The sequence below is a fragment of the Benincasa hispida genome, chromosome 2 (genome assembly GCF_027475165.1).
Source record: "Benincasa hispida cultivar pf3 chromosome 2, pf3_genome.v1.1, whole genome shotgun sequence".
NCBI classification, from domain to species: domain Eukaryota; kingdom Viridiplantae; phylum Streptophyta; class Magnoliopsida; order Cucurbitales; family Cucurbitaceae; genus Benincasa; species Benincasa hispida.
Window position 1 is genome coordinate 62,978,269 of NC_143479.1, and position 19,694 is coordinate 62,997,962.

The window sequence follows — 19,694 nt, forward strand, 5'->3', positions numbered from 1 at the left end:
AAGTACTATAGACTATTTAGGCTATTTTACTCGAACTTGATCCAGTTTATTTCTCCACATAAAGTCCAAGTATTTATTACAATAGCCAAGGGTTCATAGTTTATTGGATTTAGAGTTATCAATTCATTTTCATTCAATAACATTCGTCTGAATAAACTTCATATATGTTTACTATTTACAAACTACGAGTTTTAGGACATACAACCCAACAATGTGTTCTTCATTCTTTGATATCTATGTATACTTTTACAAACCATTGTACCATGTACCCTAATTTGAAGGTATTTGGGAAGTCCATTAAATAAATATCATAGGTCTTTGGGACCCACCTTGGCATGACTTTGGACTGTGTGAGGGGGTGCTTAGCCTTTTGGGGGCATATCTACGCACGTATTAGAGTTATCGATGTTGATTATATTGAGTTAACTCTATATCAGCTAAGGTTATCGACATTGAATGTATTGAGCTTGCTCTAGCTCAACTAAGGTTATGGGTACTAGTTTTATGTAAGGTTTACAGACATTGAGATTTTAAGCATGATATACCATGTTTTAGGGCTTCCTAATATCACTGGCTTGATGTTATGGGAATGATTTCTTAAGTTGTCAGTTTTTCCAAGTTTGTTGATTCCCAAGCATATTTTATAAACTGGGTTATGAGAACATATTCTTGGTTTTAAATTGATTATTATTGCTTTCAAGAATGTTTGTACATAACTAGTCACTCATTGTGCTTCATAGCTCACACTTTTTAAATGTTTTCTCTCCCCGAGTAGCGATCGAGTTCCCGGTACCTAGCCCACTGCAATCAATTTGCCACATCCTTAGATTTTCTAATAGTTAAGAGTTCTTTTGAGGTGTTTATATTTACTTTGTTTTGTCTTGGTGTTGTGTAACTTATTAGTTGGGGATGAGAGGAACTTTCTGGATATATGTAAGCCCTAAAACTTTTCTCTTTAATTTTTCAAAGTTAAATTGTTATATTGTCTTTAAGATTTGAATGGCTTAGTGTTCGGACTCAGGGATTGAAGTCGTTAATTTGACTCTGAACCGAAACAAAATAAAATTTATAATTACCTGAACTACTCCTATTACTACAAAGACGTAGTAACAGTGGTAAGTGTGGGGTCAAACCACAGAGAAAAAAAGAATTAATTTCTTTTGGGTTAGATTTGACCGTGGAAAAATAGTCAAAACTGGGTTTTGGTTTGTGGTTTTGAAATTGAAAACATGAAAGTAAAAAATAAAATGCGATGGATATATAAAACGGTAATGGATTTGTTTAGTTCTCGGATCAAGTAGCCATTCAATGTAAATCAAATCATTGTTTTCAGCCAAAATATCATATATTCGAATTATGCGTACATAGCTACTCAAATCGGTGCGAATTAACTAATCTCTATAAGCCCGAAAATCAATTTAACTGAATCAATCAAGCGTCCTAATTCGTAGTTGAGGCTGGAAAGTCGTGCCCTAACTAACCTACATGCTCCTAGATGCAATTGGGTCCTCAGCGGCCATAAAGAACTAGAAACACATGCATTAACATTCAGGATTCAACTATGTTGATTAACTGTCGGAAAGTCGTGTTCAAATAATCAAATTGTTCCTTAAATCTAGATTAAACGTGCGATGCAAAGATTCATGGATAGCCTAAAAACCTAAGCATGCTTATCTAATATGTGCTACGAGGGTAAATTCAAAGCATGGGCAATAAAAGGATGCGTACGAGCTTAAATTTAACTAGCGAAGGCATGCTTTCATGATAGGGGCGTCAATCCATACATAAAAGAAAATCTAAATTAAACAAGATTTAAGAAAAACATAATTCTAGATTAAAGCATAATAATTGAATTGGAAACTCATCAAAATACAAAGAATGCTTAATCCAAAAGATAATTGAAAGATTACCTCATTGATTCATGGAGAAACCAATGAGATAAAATCCAATACATATTCATAATCCGAAAATAAAATAAATCTAACCTAAGGACTCTAAAAATTAAAGGGAATACAAGAAGAAATAATGCCTAACTTCGGCCTCTATGCTTCAGCTCCAAGAGTTGGCCTAAACCCCCAAAATTTAGTCTTTTTTTTACCTAAGGCCGAGGAGAGGTATTTATTGGAATCCATTGCAGCATTGTAACCCTTGGAATGGCGTTGCAATGCTGATGCAGCGAGAAGGAAGCGTCAGACAAACAGTCCAACGCTTAGCCCAATGCTCGGTTGCATGCGCGCTCAGCTCCATGTCCGTCATTTTTCCCAACATTGCAATGCTCTAAGGTAGCGTTGCAACGTTGATGTCTCTGCCTTCAAGCATTGGAGTTTTGCGTTGAGATGCGTTGGGACGTTGGCATTGATTCAACTCGGAGTGTCGCAACGCTTGGAATAACATTGTAATGCTGCGTCCACTGCCACAAATCACTACTCGATGCTCGACAGCTCGATACTCAATCCTCGATCCCTCAATAGCATTTTCTTGATTACTTGACAACCTCTTACTCAATGCTACTCGATGGTGCTTGATGGCTGCCTCAAACTCGGTGGAACTTGATGGCATTTTGGTCTATTCAACTTCTTTGAAGCCTGGATGTTCAAATTAACTCCAAACTGCCTCAAATTAACCCTGTTTTTCATTAAATGATTAATTTTACCTCTTGATTGCTCGATACCTACAATATAGGAAAATAAACACATAAAATCCACTAAGTAGCCCGAATTAAGCTCTTTTTGAGAACTAACAAACATCCCCAACTTAATTCTTGCTCGCCTCGAGCAAGGTAGAAACACCCAATCAAGTAGAAAAATAATTACAAACATGCTAGCTTAATTTGCTAAGTTGTTACTCCAGTCTCAACAGTCAACTAGAATGAAATTTGTAATCAAGAACGAAAATCATTTATGATCAATGAATGAAGCACAAGTTTAAAAATGATTTTAGTTCTATCCATGCATGAGTGAGCCTAGAGTTTTGTTAGTTAAGCTTCCATAACCCCAAAAAATAGTATAAAATCCTCATCCTATTTTCCCCTACTCTGGTTCAGTTATTGACCTTGGACATATCACACTTACAAAAAATAAGGCAACACTAAGACAAAGGTGCCTAAATACACACAAAAAATAAACATCATTTATTTTACCAAGAGGGCTAGCTTTCACACCCCACCGCTGGGAATCTATCACTCTTTTCTCGCGGGCCCTAACAAGACACGGTGGAGGTAGCTCTTTTCACCTCTATCCATGCATACACACACAATTTTTTTGCACGCACACCGGTTATGCCTCATTTTTTTATTTTTCTATTTTTTTTCAGAATTGCAACTAATTTGTTTTTCTTTATTTTTTCTCTCTTTTTTTTTTTTTTTTACTCACAGTAGGCCCCATTTTATCCACTTTGTCTGGTTTTGCTCTAAAACAAGAAAAGTTACTCCTAAGTCAAAAGTGGACCTTTCGGGGTGACAACAGAAGTATAAATCAGATAACCCAATTTTAAGTATACAAGACTTCAATTTCGCAAAATAATGACTTAAAGATTCATGAGAGATAAGATTTTTTTTTTAAATGAGATAAAATCATGATCATGCTTTTCTAACGTTCTTTCATGCAAATATCATTACAAGAAGAGTGCGTCATAAACTATCATGATAACAACAGAGCAAATAAGCTAACAAGAAAATCAAAGCACATAAGCATATTATCCAATGGGGTACCCCACCCTCAACTTTAAAATATACATTTTCCCCAATGTATCTCAAGTAAAGCTCAAAAAGAATAAAAAACAAGGGAATAAAAAACCTATCATGATAGCAATTTCGCACACAGGATGGTGGTGGCCAGGCTCGCCTTTTAGAAATATGCTCTCCTCTCCTAGGTCATCCCTATAAAACAAAAACAAAAAAGAAACCTAATCTAGAAAACAAATAAAGAAAGTAATAAATCTTTTCACCTAGCTCCCTCCAGGAAGGGCAAATTTTTAACGTCAGTTCTCGACGTGACCGAATCAAGGTACAAAAAATTCTCGTATTTCCCTGGTCCTTTCTTGGATGAGTCGATATGGCCAGATAAAGCCATAAGAGTTCCCATCTTTTGAAAAGAACCAAACAGGTCGAATTTTGTATTTTTCATTTTTGTAAAAGAAAATAAAATAAAAGACTCTAGAACTAACTCGATATAAAATAAAGACTCTGACTCAACTGACTCGTGAGGTGAAGGTGAACAAAATTAAAAAATAAGAGAAATATCAGGACAATGAACAGGGCGAGGCTTGGGAGCCTCTGACTCTTTTACCTGAGATTCTTCTAAATTAAGCCCGTACTCATACTTAACCTCACAAACTCGTTCTTGTTGTTGTAGAAGATAAACATCGTCGTCTAAATCGGTCCATGCATATTCCATGATAAGGTCGGCCACAGTGCCACAGACGCGGGATGGCTCTAAATGATTTCCTACACACTCAGAAAAATCATTAGTACGTTCACACTTTAAATAATCCAATGCCTTACCCTGATCAGAAATATGAGGAACCAGCTACTCAAAGGAATTAATGATGCTCGTATCTCCGCTGCTCACCTCGGCATCCTAAAAAGATTATTCCTAAGCCTCTTCTAGTCTCCTAACTGATTTAGCGAACTGAGCGATTTGGTCGCTCAAACTTGAAGCTCAGCTCTAACCTCACATTCGAAAATGAGGTCATCCTGCTAGAAACCGATGGGTTCTTGATAATAGAAGGGACATTCCTACACAATCTCACCAGAGCGATTAGAAAGTTCCCTAACTATATCCTCTAAAGAAATACCTAGATTGGTAGATTGATATGGCATCGACAACGGCATTTGACTAGGCCACTCCCAAGGAGGATAATAACTACACTCGGGACCATACAAATTCTGAATCTCTGGTGTTTCCCATTGTTCCGCAAATTGAAACGCATACATGTTTATATTTTCTGCCAATGAAAACCAAGTAGACACAAAAGAATGAAAACATTATTTTTCTTTGGTTTTTAAAGTTTAACAGTCAATTCTAACTAAAAGATATTAATTTGCTTGCTTCCCTGGCAACGGCGCCATTTTTCGTTAAACTCGGGCATTGATGTCGTTAATTCGATTCCGAACCAAAACAAAAGAAAATTTATAATTACCCAAACTACTTCTATTACTACAAAGACATAATAACAGTGATAAGTGCGGGGTCGAACCACAGAGAAGCGAATAATTAATTTCTTTTGGGTTAGATTTGACCGTGGAAAAACAGTAAAACCTGGGTTTTAGTTTGTGGTTTTGAAATTGAAAACATGCAAGTAAAAAGTAAAATGTGATGGATATATGAAACGGTAATGGATTCGTTTAGTTCTTAGATCAAGTAGCCATTCAATATAAATCAAATCATTCTTTTCAGCCAAAATATCATTATAATGTTGTCATTGAGAGTTGAATGCCTTAGACACCTAGTGAATTTAAGTTGAGGTGAAGAATGAAGCATGCGTTTGTGAGGATGAGGTGACCAAGGGGTGAAGAAAGTTGAGGTGGATGTCCTTTTGTTTAATTAATTAGATAAGCTTTCGTAATTATCTCTTAAATAAATAATTTTAATTATTAAATTAGGTGGCTTAAGTTGAAGATTAGACAAGAATAAGTGACCTGAGTTGTCAACATGTTAAGAAAGCTTGAGGAGGCAAACGGTCATATAAATAGAGGAAAGAAGATGAAGTCAGTTTGCTCAATTTACTCGAGTAAAGAGAGAATTTATACAACCAAACTAGAGATTTGATCAGTGAAGAATGAGATCGAGGGCTGTCATGGTGAAATTCAACCAAAAAGATGATGAAATTTGAAGAAAATTCGAGGTTAGTCTGGGTTTTGAGCAAACTCGAGCAAGTTGAAGGTTATGTTAGATTTTGAGCAATTGAAGAGGAGTTAGAAGCTCAAATTTGGAGGTAGGCTAGTTTAGAGGGTGATTAAGAGGTTTATAAAAGAAATGAGAATTTATTTTGGGTGGAAATGGTGATTTGAGTACTGGAAATGAAAGTGGAATTTAGGTGCTCGAGAGTTAGGCTGCTAGCTGGAGGTTCAAGAAGCTAGGCGTGGAGGTTAGCTTGTCAAGTGAGCACTGTGCGCAGCGCTGTACACTCGCCCACCGTGCGTCCTAGCAGCTTCAGCCCTCACCTGCGAAACGCCCAATAGTAGGACACTTCGCCTATGCTTTCGCCCACCGTGCGCAACATTCGACACCGTCGTCCATGCTTACTCCTCAACAGAATTGTGTTATCGAAGGAAAAACTGCACACTTCAAAAATGGTTCGTGCAATGCTCCATGCTTATGATCTTCCTTACCAGTTTTAGGCTGAAGCCCTGAGTACTGCGTGCCATATTCATAATAAAATTTCTCTGTCTTGGTAGTGACTGCATAAACTAGGAAATTTGGAGGGGGAGAAAGCCCAAGGTCAAAAACTTTCATGCTTTTGGCAGTCCATGCTACTTATTGGCATATCGAAATCCTAAGAAAAATGGGATCTAAAGAGTGACAAAGGCATCTTTTGGGGTATTCTGCGAGTTTAAACGCGCACAAAATGTGGCATGGAGTCGATCAATGTTGTCAAAGAAAACACTTACGGTGGGAAGTCTGTTACTAGATCAGATGAAGATGAGCCTCAGCTGGGCTCTACAGATGGTTGCAAGGTAAAACTGGGAGTTGCTCAGAAAGTCAATCACAAGTCTCATGACATGGCTGCTAATTTTGAGCACAGTATCCTCTCTGACAGTGAAGATGATCCAAAGAGCAATATTTAACCATCTTCAGATGATTGAAAATATTTGTTATACCTTTCCAGTTGAACCAAATAATGCAATGAAGCTTTGAAAGATAAATGTTGGGTAAATGCAATTCAAGAAGAATTAAATTAGTTTGAAAAAAATAAAGTTTGGACCCTCGTTCCTCGTTTTGATTCTGCAAATGTTATTTGAACAAATGAATTTTCAAAAACAAATCGGACATGGATGATGTGGTTGCAAGAAATAAAGCTAGATTGGTTTCTAAGAAAATTCTGTATTAACTTTGCTGAAACGTTTTCTTCAATTGTATGTCTAGAAGCTATAAGACTGCTTCTAAGTATTGCATGTCTTCTAAAATTCAAGCTCTATCAGATGGATGTCAAAAGTGTGTTTCTCAATGAGTACTTAAATGAAGAGGTTTATGTTGAACAACTCAAGGGGTTTGTCGATCCTATATGTCCAGACCATGTATATAAACTTCAAAAGGCCCTGATTGGGTTGAAACAAGCTTCTCGTACACTTAACTAAGTTTCTTCTCAAGCATGGATATGTGAGAGGTGGAGATGACAAAATTCTGTTTGTAAAGAAGGAGGAAGGAAGTCTTGTTATTACTCAAGTTTATGTGGATGATATTGTGTTTAGAGGAATGTCACAAAAATTGGTTGATCTTTTTAGTCAAACAGATGCAGACCATATTTGTAATGAGTATGGTGGGTGAACTAACCTACTTCTTGAATTTTAAGATTAAACAACTAAAGGATGGTATATTTATCTCACAATGTAAATATGCAAAGTCCCTTGTCAAGAAATTTGGTCTTGGGCAAAAAGCACTCTCACTCCCACACATGCTAAGCTATCCAAAGACTCTAAGGGTACTTTTGTGGATGGAAGTCTATACCAAAGGATCATTGGGAGTCTGTTATATCTCATAGCTAGTGGACTTAATATATTCTTTGCAGTAGAAGTATGCACAAGATATTAAATAAAGCGAAAAGAAAGTCATTTATTGAGTGTCAAGCGAATCATCAAATATATAAGTGGTACCTATAAATATGGTCTCTTATATTCCTTTGATACTAACAGTTCTCTTATAGGATATTGTGATCCATATTAGGTTGGAAGCTTAGAAGATCGAAAAAGCATTTCAGGGGATGCTTTTTTTCTAGGAAACAATTTAGTGTCCTAATTCAGTAAGAAGCATAATTGTGCCTCCTTTTCCACGACTGAAGCTGAATATGTTGCTGCTAGAAGCAGTTGTATCCAATTATGATGGATGAAGCAAATGCTCAAGGAATAAGATGTCCTGCAGAATGCTATGATATTATATTGTGACAACTTGAGTGCTATAAACATCATGGTTTAGCACAACAAAACAAAACATATTGATGTCGGACAACACTTCATCCATGAACTAGAGAGAATAAATAGATTGTCTTAGAGCATGTTCGAACTGACAATCTGATTGTTGATATCTTCATGAAGGCTTTTAATGTGAAACAGTTTGAAACTCTTCGAGCTGCCTTGGGACTCTACACTATTGATTTATAGCAACTAAACTATGTTTAGTGTATGGGCTTTGAAGGGATTACGACCCAAAATAAAGAAGCAGGACATGTGGCATAAGATTATCACAAGATGCAGCACTACTCACATGTTTCTTAGAAAAGTTCAAAAGAGGTTACCTAACATAGAATTGCTCCAAGTAAGCATACTTAACTTTAGAGTTCTTATGGTTGAGCATCGAAAATGAAGGTGCATCAGTAGTAACTGTTTCAATTCTTTTAAGTATTTCTTAATCATACTTTTATATTTTTAGGATACCTCTCATTAAGATTTGATCTTGGTTCATTCATATCTCCCTCCTAAATTCAAGGTTTTACATATCTCCTTTCTGACTAAAAGATTAGAAGGTCAAATCCTTCATCCACATATTTCTTTTAATTATTAGGAAAAAATTAACTTAAATTTGAAATTTGACTTATGGTTTCTTAGCAACATTCTCTAATTTTGAAACAATTGCACTAATTGTAGACTACAATAGCATCTTATGTCAAATCGAAAAAACCAATAAAAATAGAAATTTAAATATGAATAATCACACGAATTAAAATCTTATGGTTTTCTCATTCAACCAAGTGATAAGTTCATTCATTTGCTCTAAGAAAGACTAATTAGGATCAAACTCTGTCTAAAAGATATGTTTATAACTTTGAAACAAAGAGCAAGACCACAAAAATTACTATAATTAAAAAATATAGGGATGTTTGGATTGATCAAAGATTTTTTTCTAAAATAAATCACTTTTATTTAAATTCTTTTGATAAAAGCGATTTAAAATCAACTTTGAAAGTGTTTCAAAAACTATTTTGAGTGGTTACTAAACATTTTATTTATTTTTTTTCCTAAAATGACTTATTTTCAAAATTAAACACTTGAAAAGTTAAATTAAACACATCCATAATATCAATGTCAAATTATCTATGTCATCAATATAATAAGCAAGATATATAATAATCTCTCTTAATTAAAGTAATTAGGCTCTAACAACAAATAAACATAAAATTATTAAACATCGAGTGAAGTTTTTGGATTCATGAGAGTGAGAGATGCTCCATTGTCCTTCATTGTAAGATTCAAAATTGTTTTTGCTGCTTCGGGAGCCCTATAATAATCATCAGGTGAAAACATTCAAAATTCATTGGATGTCTTTATTTGTATAACATAATGAGTTTTATTCAATCCGGTATCTTTAAAGCAAGGATTAAGTGCAACTTATGCTCTCCATTTGTAAAATTCGAATTCTACATTTTTTATATAAGTATGTTTAGCCATGAGAATATTATGTTAATTAAATGATAAGTGGAAATCTATGGTTTAATCACAGGGAATTACGAATGAAGGAAAGAAAAAAAAGAGAGAGAGATTAAAGAGATTTATTAATTGAATTTGGTCGAAAAGCACTAAGTTACTGCTGGGTGAGGTGGCGGTTTGATATTCATTCATAGGTGGCGGCCGGAAGTATAAAGAGGAAGATGAACTTCAGAAGCTCAATTTTGGGAAATGACTCAAACGAATTAAGTGAGATCGGCAACATTTGAAAGCTGGGAGAATCTAGTTTTTTAGGTTGGTTTACCGGATAAAGATTTCACAGGAAGAAGGATGAAAATTAAAGAAATCAAGGCCAGGGGTGAAAATTTAAGGCTCCAGGCCAAATCACAAGAAGTTTAGGGTTGAAATTTTAAGTTAAGAAAGTTAACTTAATTCTAAACAGGTTTGTAGAAGAAAGTTTCTTGAAAAGGGTTCTGGATTTTAAATTATGAATTTTTGAAGTTGAAATAGGAATTTGGTGTGTAAACAGGCAGTTGTTTGGGAAGATCAAGCAAGCAGCTCACCATAGAGAGCAAGAGCGAGATAAGGAAGATGTGAATCTCGCTCAGGAGGATAATCTCCCTAGTTTTTGTACTGAATCTCGCTCAAGAAGAGAATCTTGCCGAATTTTTGGACTGAATCTCACTAGTGTTTATATAAATCTCACTAGTATTGGTAAGTCTCGTTATGATCAATTCTTGCTAGTGAGATGCTTGAGGATCTCGCTCATGAGAATCTCACTCGTGAGGATCTCGCTCATGAGGAAGATCTCGCTCATGGAGAAGGTCTTGCTCATGTTGACAATCTCGCTAGTAATGATAATCTTGTTGATGAAGGTTTCACTAGTAAACAAACTACTTGAAGCATCTTGATGGGAATTCTAAGGAATCTAATCAGGAATTATGTCGTTTCAGGCCAAGAGGAGCTAGAAGAAGCTTATAAACCATTAAGAGCCCCGATGAGTTGTGACTGACTAAAATAAACTTCATGTTTTCAATGTTTGTGTATAAAATATCATACAATTTTTAGTAATGTTGATGATGAGTTTATACGTTCTCAAGCAACAAATGTTTTAGGAATTGCATAGCATTTCTTCTCCAGTTTGTATATGTTTTATCGCATGCCAAAGTATCATATAAATTCATTACAAAAGTTAAGTTTCTATGATGAAGCATGCGTTTCTAAAGAAAGGCTATGATAGAATGATTCTTAATGTAAATGTTTTACTATTAAAGCTTAATTTGATGCTAGAGAAGAACCCGTACTGAAGGACACAGAGAAGGTATCAAGGTAATAGTACCTAAGGTGTTGACAGTACTTAGAAAACTCCACGTGCATGTAGGTAGTTCTGAATGAGAGGTCAAAGTATGAGTCTCCTAAGCCGTATACCAGCAAAGAGAGACCGAAGTATGGGTCTCTTGGCCGTACAAATATTGGGAGCTAGAGCGATGTATGCTCGTTCTCAAATAAGGTTTAATGATGTTTAAGGATGTATATTGATATTTAACGAGTTTTCTTCTCAAAAGCTTGATGTTATGACCATGTTTATGTTTTTAAAGGAAGTTGCTTGAAATGTCACTCAATATATTTACATGTTTATAATAATATAAAGCATGGCATAATATGATTTTTATAGTCACTCATTGGGCAACTAACTCACAGTTTTCCTATGTTTTCCTTTCCTATAGGAGTCAGATTCTTCAAGGTTGATCCTGCTGCTACTTGCCACTAAAAGGCCTGACTAGTTAAAAAGAACTTAGGTTGATGGTCTATACCTATGTACACATGTTTTGAGGGGGATCAGGGCTTTGTTAGTAAAGTTTGGGTCCACTGTAAATATTTTACCTATAGATATTATGTCATGACTGTTTGCATGTGATCATATAAAGTATGTGGAGCCTTCTAGAGGCGAGCTATTTGTAGACATCAATAATATTTATCAAGTTGGCACTCAGGTTAGAGGGTTAAGGTGGTAAATGCTGGCAACAGGGCTAGTAACTGATACCGTCACATCTTCTCCCAAATTAAGAGGGTAATCTGGAAAAGGTATCACACCATTTTTTTACAGGAAAAAAGTTTCCACATGATAATTTTTTATTGGATAGTTGTCTGGGTTGCACGAAGATATGTGCAACCCAAGCCACACCTAGTAGGTTATTTTTATAAAATCCTATGAATTGATAAAATAAAATTATCGCCAAAATATTTAAAAATATATTTGAAATATCATTGATATGCTAGTTAAAATATTATTTTGATTTCTGTACTTTGAGATTTGTTTAATTTTAGTCTCTGTACTTTCAAATATCTAATTTTAGTTCAAGTATTTTAAGTGAATCTTAAATTTAGTCCCCTAAAATTAATTTTTTAATCAAAATTGATTAAATAATTATTATTATTTTCATTCAAGGAAAAAAAATATGTGAATATGTTTTCAAAATTTATAGTGAAAATTGTTAAAAAAAATAAAAAATAATGAAAAATCTACAACAAACTAGTAGTAGGGACTAAATCTAAGATTTATTAAAAGTACAGGGACTAAAATTGGACATTTAGAAGTATAGAGACTAAAATTAAACAAACTCTAATGTGTAAGGACCAAAATGATAGTTTAAACTTGAAACGTTTATTTCGTTATACAAAAATAGTATATTATATATATACACCTTAGATTGAGCTAATATGTAATGACTACTTTACGAATAGAGGGATCTTTAAAAATAGAAAAATAAGGAAAACTTTTTTACATAAAATAGTAAAATTTAATCTTCTTCGATGGAGGCTGATAGAAGTCTATTAATATTTATCAATGATATAAACTGATAGAATTCTATTACAATACTATCAGTGATAGAAACTGATAGAAGTCTATCATTGATACTATAGTGATAAAAACTTATACAAATCTATCATCGATAGATGCTGAGAGAAGACTATCAGTATTTGTCAATTTTTTTTTTTTAACTATTTCCGTAAATAGTTTGATATTCTTTTTATCTATAAAAATTTTTCTTATGAATATGTGTATTTTATACTCATCAACATTCTTTAATTAAGTGTGCTAGTGATATATGATACAAATATTTTATATCTGTGTTTTTTCCTTTTTAAAGCAATTCCATGTCTATGTTATACCACAGAAAAATGGTAACTAGTAATTTTTTTTCATCCATTATAATCATCCTACTAAAAGAACATGGAAATTAGGTAATGAGCATTTTTTTTTCTTTTTTATTATTATTATTGAGAACTTGTTTGATAGCGTATATATTCATTCCCATTTCATATTTGATAATCTCATTTTTAGTTATTAAGATTCCTTTGGATAATTATTTCATTTTTTGTCTTTTAATTTTAAAAATGAAGTCAATTTTCTCACATTTTCTTATCATGATTTGCATCTTTCTAAAGTATAAGAGTTGAATTCTTAGTCAAATTATATAAATAGTTTTAAAAACTTTTCTTTCAAGTTTTTAAAATTTGACTTGGTATTTTAAAACATGATTAAAAAGTAGATAATACAGGTATTTAAAGATGTTTATAAGCTTAATTTTTAAAAATAAAAAATAATAAATACCAAATGAATACCAATGTGACCTAGAAATAACTAACTTGATCATCTATCCCATTTTATACTTTTAAGATTTGAAAAAAATAAATTCTAAAATTAGAGGTGAATTTTAGTTTCTCCTGTTATCATTTCTTTTTTTCTTCCCTCATAAATTGTGTGGTCCAGGATTTGGACCAAGATTAGAAATTCAGATTCAGTCGTTGATGGCTTTGATATTCCCTTATGGCCTGGTTACATAATTTGGGGCGCTAAATTGCCCATCAACTTTTGTTTGGTTCATTACCGAATCACATCTTACTATCAGAGGTTATGCTCGATACCATCCTTAATGCCATAGACTCAAGATTTAGATCAGGATTTGAAACCTGAGTTCGACATTTGATGGCTCCGACATTCTCTTACGACTTGATTATGTTATCTTTACTTATCTTCAATGTTTCCAAGAGTGAAGAATATGCCCACAAACCAACATAGGTTCTTTATCCTCACTCACATGCTTCCTATGAAAATTCTCAAGCAATCACCCAACCTAGAATTTTTCCAAACTTAGCACCTTTTACTATAAAGTTTCCATGATTGAACCACCGAGAAAGAAAGTGCACTTTGTTAGTATAAATAGTGACTTTTAATTCTTTTTTAAGTCTTTCTTAACTATATTGTCATATCCTTTGGATCCCTCTCATCAAATATGATCCCGATTCATTCATGTCTCTCTCCTAAACTTAAGGTATTATATTGCAATATATATATTTAAATATCATTTTTATTTTTAATGTTTATTTTTAATTTTGTAAGGTTTATATTTATACTATTTGAATTTTGTACTTGAATTTTTCTCCCTAAAACAAGCTTTAAATCTCAAATTAATATTTCACAGTTATAACATACATAGTAATATAATTGGACTGGATTATTTGAGCGACTTTATTTAAGGTGAATGAATGATGGGACGGATAAAAACAATTTCATTTTTATGCATTTACTTTCCATCAAAACATATTTGTATGAAATTATGTAAACTTTTTATTTCAATTAATGATGGTTATATATTTTCATAATATGCAACTAAATTATACCTAACCTCAACAGGAAGAAAAAAAAAATTTGCATACCATTGTTGTGGTGATTGATATTGTGAAGCCAAATCACCCTCGCATGATTCCAGCATATCTGTGTGTATGACACCTGGATCTAAGGTATAATTGTCATTCCATCAGGTAATTCTTTTGCTATGGATTTGCTTAATCCTTCAATGGCCCACTTTGATGCACAATATGGTGTAATCTACATAATATACATACTCAAATTTAGAACTATTTTGGTCTTAAATTCTTCATAATTTTAATGTTAAGGATTTATTATGATTAATAATGGATGATTTATTCGATTCCCCAACCCAAACTTGAATTACAATATCTTTAAAAAAAAGATTTATAATAAATATTATAGATATTTGATATTATCTATTCGAAAGAAAAATAATGGATTATTTATTCTCAGTTATATGTACAAATAAAAGAATAATGTGGTTATACTATCCCACAATTACATACTAGTTCCACATATATATATATATATATATATATTTTAGAAAAAATTAAATGATAAATTTAGTTCCTATAATTTAGAAAATGTCAGAATTTAACCTCTATGATTTAAAAAGTTAAAATTTAATCCTTATAATTTGATAAATTTCTCATAAATAGAACTACAAATCGTAAAGACTAAATTTATAATTTTATCTTAGAAACTATCTGATAATTTATATATATTTAAATAATAATAATAATAAATTTTACAGAGTACTCCAATTATCAAAATATTGATAGAAAAAAATAAATATTATTTTAATTTGAGAAAATAAATGTCTTTATCTAATTTTCTTTTGATTTCTAAGTTGAAAATGTTACACATTTAGTTAAAAAATTTTGAGTTTATCCTCCAGAGAATTTAATTCGGTCCTTTTTATAATTATTTGGTTTTTTTTTTCTGTTTTTAGTTTTTTTAGAAATTAAGTTTATTACTATATATTCACAAGGTCTCTTTCTTGTTATCACTCTCTATCCAATGCTTGTAACCATAATATTTAAGCCCTATAAGTTAATCATTTAATTTTTTATTTTTACTTTTTAAAAATTTAGTATGTAAATACTTATTTCACATCTAAATTTATTATTTTGTTACATACTTTCCAGTAATTTAAAAAACCAATCCAATTTTTTAGAACTAAAAAAAAAATTAGTTTTATTTGTCAGGCTAAAATTTGAACTCTTTTATTGAAGAAAGACGAAAAACCATAGTAAGAAATTAAAAAAAAAAAAAAAAAAAGACTTAATTTTTAAAAACAAAAAATAAAAAATCTAACGGTTATCCTAGTCCTAAAAATTTGTTTTCATTTTTAAAATTTGACAAAGAATTTAAATTATGATTTTATGTAAGAAACAGTAAAAGTCAAAGTAACAATTCATAAATAGAAAACAATAAAAGAAATCGTTATTCAATGGAGCCTTAACTATTAATAAACGACGTACCAGTGTATATGGATTTCTTCCAGCATCAGAAGACATATTGACAATAATTCCTTGGTTGTAAGGAATCATAAGAGGAAGGAAGTGACGTAGAATATTTGCTATGCCTTTGATGTTAGTATCAATCACATTATCAAAATCTTCTACATCAATCTCCCACATATTACCCTTTTTATTAACCACACCTGCATTATTCACTGTGAACAACAAACCACCCACACACAGACATTAATTTTTTCATTTTTTTTCTTTTAATAACAAGCTATATAACAAAACAAATAGGAAAAAATATTTTTATGATTATTTTAGATTTTGTATTAGTTTACTCTTCTTTACAATTTTCTCTTTGAAATTTACGTTATATATATTTTAATTTGATTTTTCAATTTCAAAATTGACACTTTCAACCTTGATATATGACAATTTTATTGATGTTACAATTCTATTCTTTCCAAATTTCTTTGTTTGTTATCTACTTTTTATCGATGGTTTAAAAAACCAAGCTAAATTTTGAAAACTAAAAAATGTCATAGCTTTTAAAATTCTGTTTTTGTAATTTGGTTAGAATTCATCTATTGTACTAACAAAATATGTAAATCGTTATAAGAAATGGGAGGAAATAGGCTTAACTTTCAAAAACCAAAAATAAAAAACGAAATAGTTACCAAACGGGACCATAACATTTTGAAATGAAACATATTTTGATGCATTTCAAGCTACACTCATCTTTGTGTAAAGTGCAACGCACCCAAGTGTCCAATTGACAAAGATATTTTTCCTTTTGTGTGATGGAAGAAATGCAAGAAAATAATTGGAGTCTAAATTAACTAGATCAAAAACCTAAAAATCGAAAAAAGTATCTTTCCAGCGAATAAAAGAAAACAAAAATTACCAATGATATCAGGAACAAGATTGTTTTCCAAGACAGTTCTTGCAAATTCTTCAACACTACTGTTGGATCTCTGCAAAAAAAAAATGAAAAACCAAAATATAAAATGATAAAGTATTTATATAATTGAAAGTAGAAATTAAAGCACCAAAAATTAAGTTGAAAAGAGAGAGTTTATTGACCACATCGATGTTGAGGAGCAAATGATTGGTAGCAGGAGAAACACTAGAGAGCTGAATTTGAAGAGAATGAAGTTTAGTTTGGTTGAGTGAGCAGCCGATAATAGTGTGGCCATAACTAGCCAATTCCAAAGCTAGAGCTCTTCCTAATCCTCTACCCACGCCTGTTATCAATAACTTCTTTGAATCAACCGACATTGTTTTCTCAGTTGAAGCTCCCTGAGATGCACCTCTACTCGAAGATGAGACCAAAGTTTGCGATAGGTTTTGGTTGGTCTACAATGAGAGTTATCCCATTTATTCATTGGATTGGGTAGCTGGATGAACCAAATCCAATCTCATACAGTTTAGATTCGATTATCAATTTATTTGAGTTGGATTGAATTTAAATAAATGTTATTGGTTGGATTAGTTCACCCTTAAAATAATCCAAACCAACCCGAACTAACCTAAATTTATTATTAATTTTAAAAGGTATTACAATACTATTGATAACTTGTAAAAATACAAATTATTATATCTTTTTTATTTAAAATAATAAGGCAAAGGTATGCAACTTGTATAAATTTTGCCAATAAATTTATACAGAAAGCAAAGCATGCGATCACTTACTTCTAACACATAACATATTTAAATTTCAGACTAATTTTGCTACTTTTGGACAGTATACCCTTCAGCAGTCTAATGATCGTGTGATTGCATGCCCATTAACGCGTTCAAAGCAAGAAGCGGCCTGAAAAGAAAATGAAGACGATCGCATAAGCTAAGCGATGAGGCATGACATGACATGGGCGGTGGGTGTCACATCACAAGTTGCATTGGTGGCTGACAGGAAAGTTGTCTTGAAGATTCAATAAACCACTGACACGTTGCAGTCGGCGCAGCAGGATATAGAATTTAATGCACCCCATCAACGCAATCATGAGCTTAAGAAAAGCAGTGATCGTAAACGCCTATAAATACCCATGCAAATGTCATGCAGGAGTAGTTAGTTGTTAGTTAGAGTCCCGAGTTCGAAGTCCTTAGTGCTTAGTTCTTAGTTCTAAGTTTTTCAATAGACATTGTGACATATACTAGGGGATATATTGTGGGAGACAAGAAGAACACCCTGGGATTCTGCTTGAAACTACTACCATTCTTTCATAGAAACTCTTTTGTGAGAGCCTAGGACTCTAGGGATAATTTTTTGGATAATTTATTCTTCAATAATAACTTAAAATAATTTTTTAGCACTTTGATTTTCATAATACAAATTTAAATTGAGTTGTTAATCTTAATTCAATGTATAAAATTTTTATTAATATTTTATTTATTTTTTTAACAAAAATGTAAACAAAGGACCCGAGCAACCCGAACTAACCCAACCCAAAATATTTGGGTTGGGTTGATCATTATTTAACAAAGGTCATTTGGGATGAAGAAAATCATAACCTGAACAATTGGATTGGGTCCAAAAAGTTCTTCAACTCAACCCACGAATACCTCTAGATATAAAGATGTCAATTGTTCTTATTATATATATATATTTACATATATAAAGATATCAATTGTTCTTATTATATATATATAATAAGAACAATTGACATCTTTATATCTAGAGGTATTCGTGGGTTGAGTTTCTTTTTTGTCTTCTATCATATATACTATATACAAATTTTTAGTAAATTCTTATTTTGCTCTTTCTTGATGAGATGTGACTGTTTGAATGCATGTATCTCTTAAGTTATTTACTCATCACTCATAGAATATGATGGTTTGAATGTGAGTATCTTTATTTAAGTTTAGCTAATGTATGAAAAATTGACAAAAATGACCTATTGGAAGTTTTTCTTTGGAAAAAATGATGCCTTTTAAAAATAATGTATTTTTGATCCCTCAAAGGTAGGAAAAGACAATTATACTTTTTTTTTTTTTAAGAAAGAGATTCAAAACTCCAATCCCTCCCTCCATGATCGTTTTCTTATTCAACCCTTCAAATTCCTTTCAAAACTCCTCACATTCTTTCAATTTTTCTTCAACATTTTAGTTCATCATCTCCAAGTTCATCTTCAAGTTTATCTTCATCAAGTAAGTATTTATGTACATTTCAGGAGGGTTTTGAATTTTGGATTTTTTGGCATTGTTCTTGATTTTATAGGTTTTCATGGGGTTTAGAATGATTTTAAGGCCTATAGATAGTATATGAGTTAATTTGTACATAAGAAACCTTTTTTTTTTTTTGCTTTAAACTCTGAATTTTGAATTTTGAGACGTCTCCAATTCGATGAAGCCCAGTCGGGCTTCTTTAAATCTTCATCGGGCGAGACTTGTTGTGGGAAATTGGGATCAGGAAAGGGGGGTTGGGAAGGGGGGTAGGTGAGATGGGGCGAGAAGGGGAGGGAACCAGGCAAGTGTGGGTGAGAAGGGGAGGGGACTGAGCAAGAAGGGGAATGAAAATTTTTTGACCTGGTCCGGGGTACGACCGAGCAAGAAGGGGAGGGGACATTCCTTTTTTTGGCTCGGTTCCAAGCCTAACCAGGTATGGGGTCGGGAAAAAAAAATATGAATGGCGACCGAGTGACTTGGGACTGGGAAGAGGCAGGCGGGACCGAGTCATCTTCGAAGCCAACTACTGGTTTTCAACCCAGTCCCAGGCCCAGTAGGGTATGGGCTTGGGCCAAAAACCAGTACCTATAAGGTTCAGACCATGCGACATGGGACTGGGAATGGGCCAAACCGGGCAATCTTTGAAGCTAGCTACTGGTTTTTAGCCCAGTCCTAGGCCCGACCGGGTATGGGCTGGGCCAAAAACCATTAGCTTACTTTTTTTTTTTTTTGTATTTTTAAATATTTTGACCCATTGTTGTGTTGTGTTGACTTTTAATTTATCTATTTGATGAAAAATGTAGGT

The 19,694-nt window shown here is 32.8% G+C and overlaps 2 long non-coding RNA genes and 1 pseudogene across 3 annotated transcripts; 1 reads left to right on the top strand and 2 right to left on the bottom strand.

Moving 5' to 3' along the window:
• Window positions 1–1,837: 1,837 nt before the first annotated feature.
• On the bottom strand, window positions 1,838–4,578 carry LOC150038066 (uncharacterized). The gene is made up of 2 exons (XR_016527449.1): window positions 3,795–4,578; window positions 1,838–2,671 (listed from the first exon to the last, which is right to left on the bottom strand). It is a non-coding gene; the product is annotated as an uncharacterized LOC150038066 (long non-coding RNA).
• Window positions 4,579–6,154: 1,576 nt separating this feature from the next.
• On the top strand, window positions 6,155–6,487 carry LOC150038067 (uncharacterized). The gene is made up of 2 exons (XR_016527450.1): window positions 6,155–6,295; window positions 6,398–6,487. It is a non-coding gene; the product is annotated as an uncharacterized LOC150038067 (long non-coding RNA).
• Window positions 6,488–9,209: 2,722 nt separating this feature from the next.
• On the bottom strand, window positions 9,210–17,119 carry LOC120070903 (NADPH-dependent pterin aldehyde reductase-like; annotated as a pseudogene). The gene is made up of 5 exons (XR_016527448.1): window positions 16,808–17,119; window positions 16,629–16,698; window positions 15,740–15,933; window positions 14,321–14,492; window positions 9,210–9,431 (listed from the first exon to the last, which is right to left on the bottom strand). The product of XR_016527448.1 is annotated as an NADPH-dependent pterin aldehyde reductase-like (transcript).
• Window positions 17,120–19,694: the final 2,575 nt, after the last annotated feature.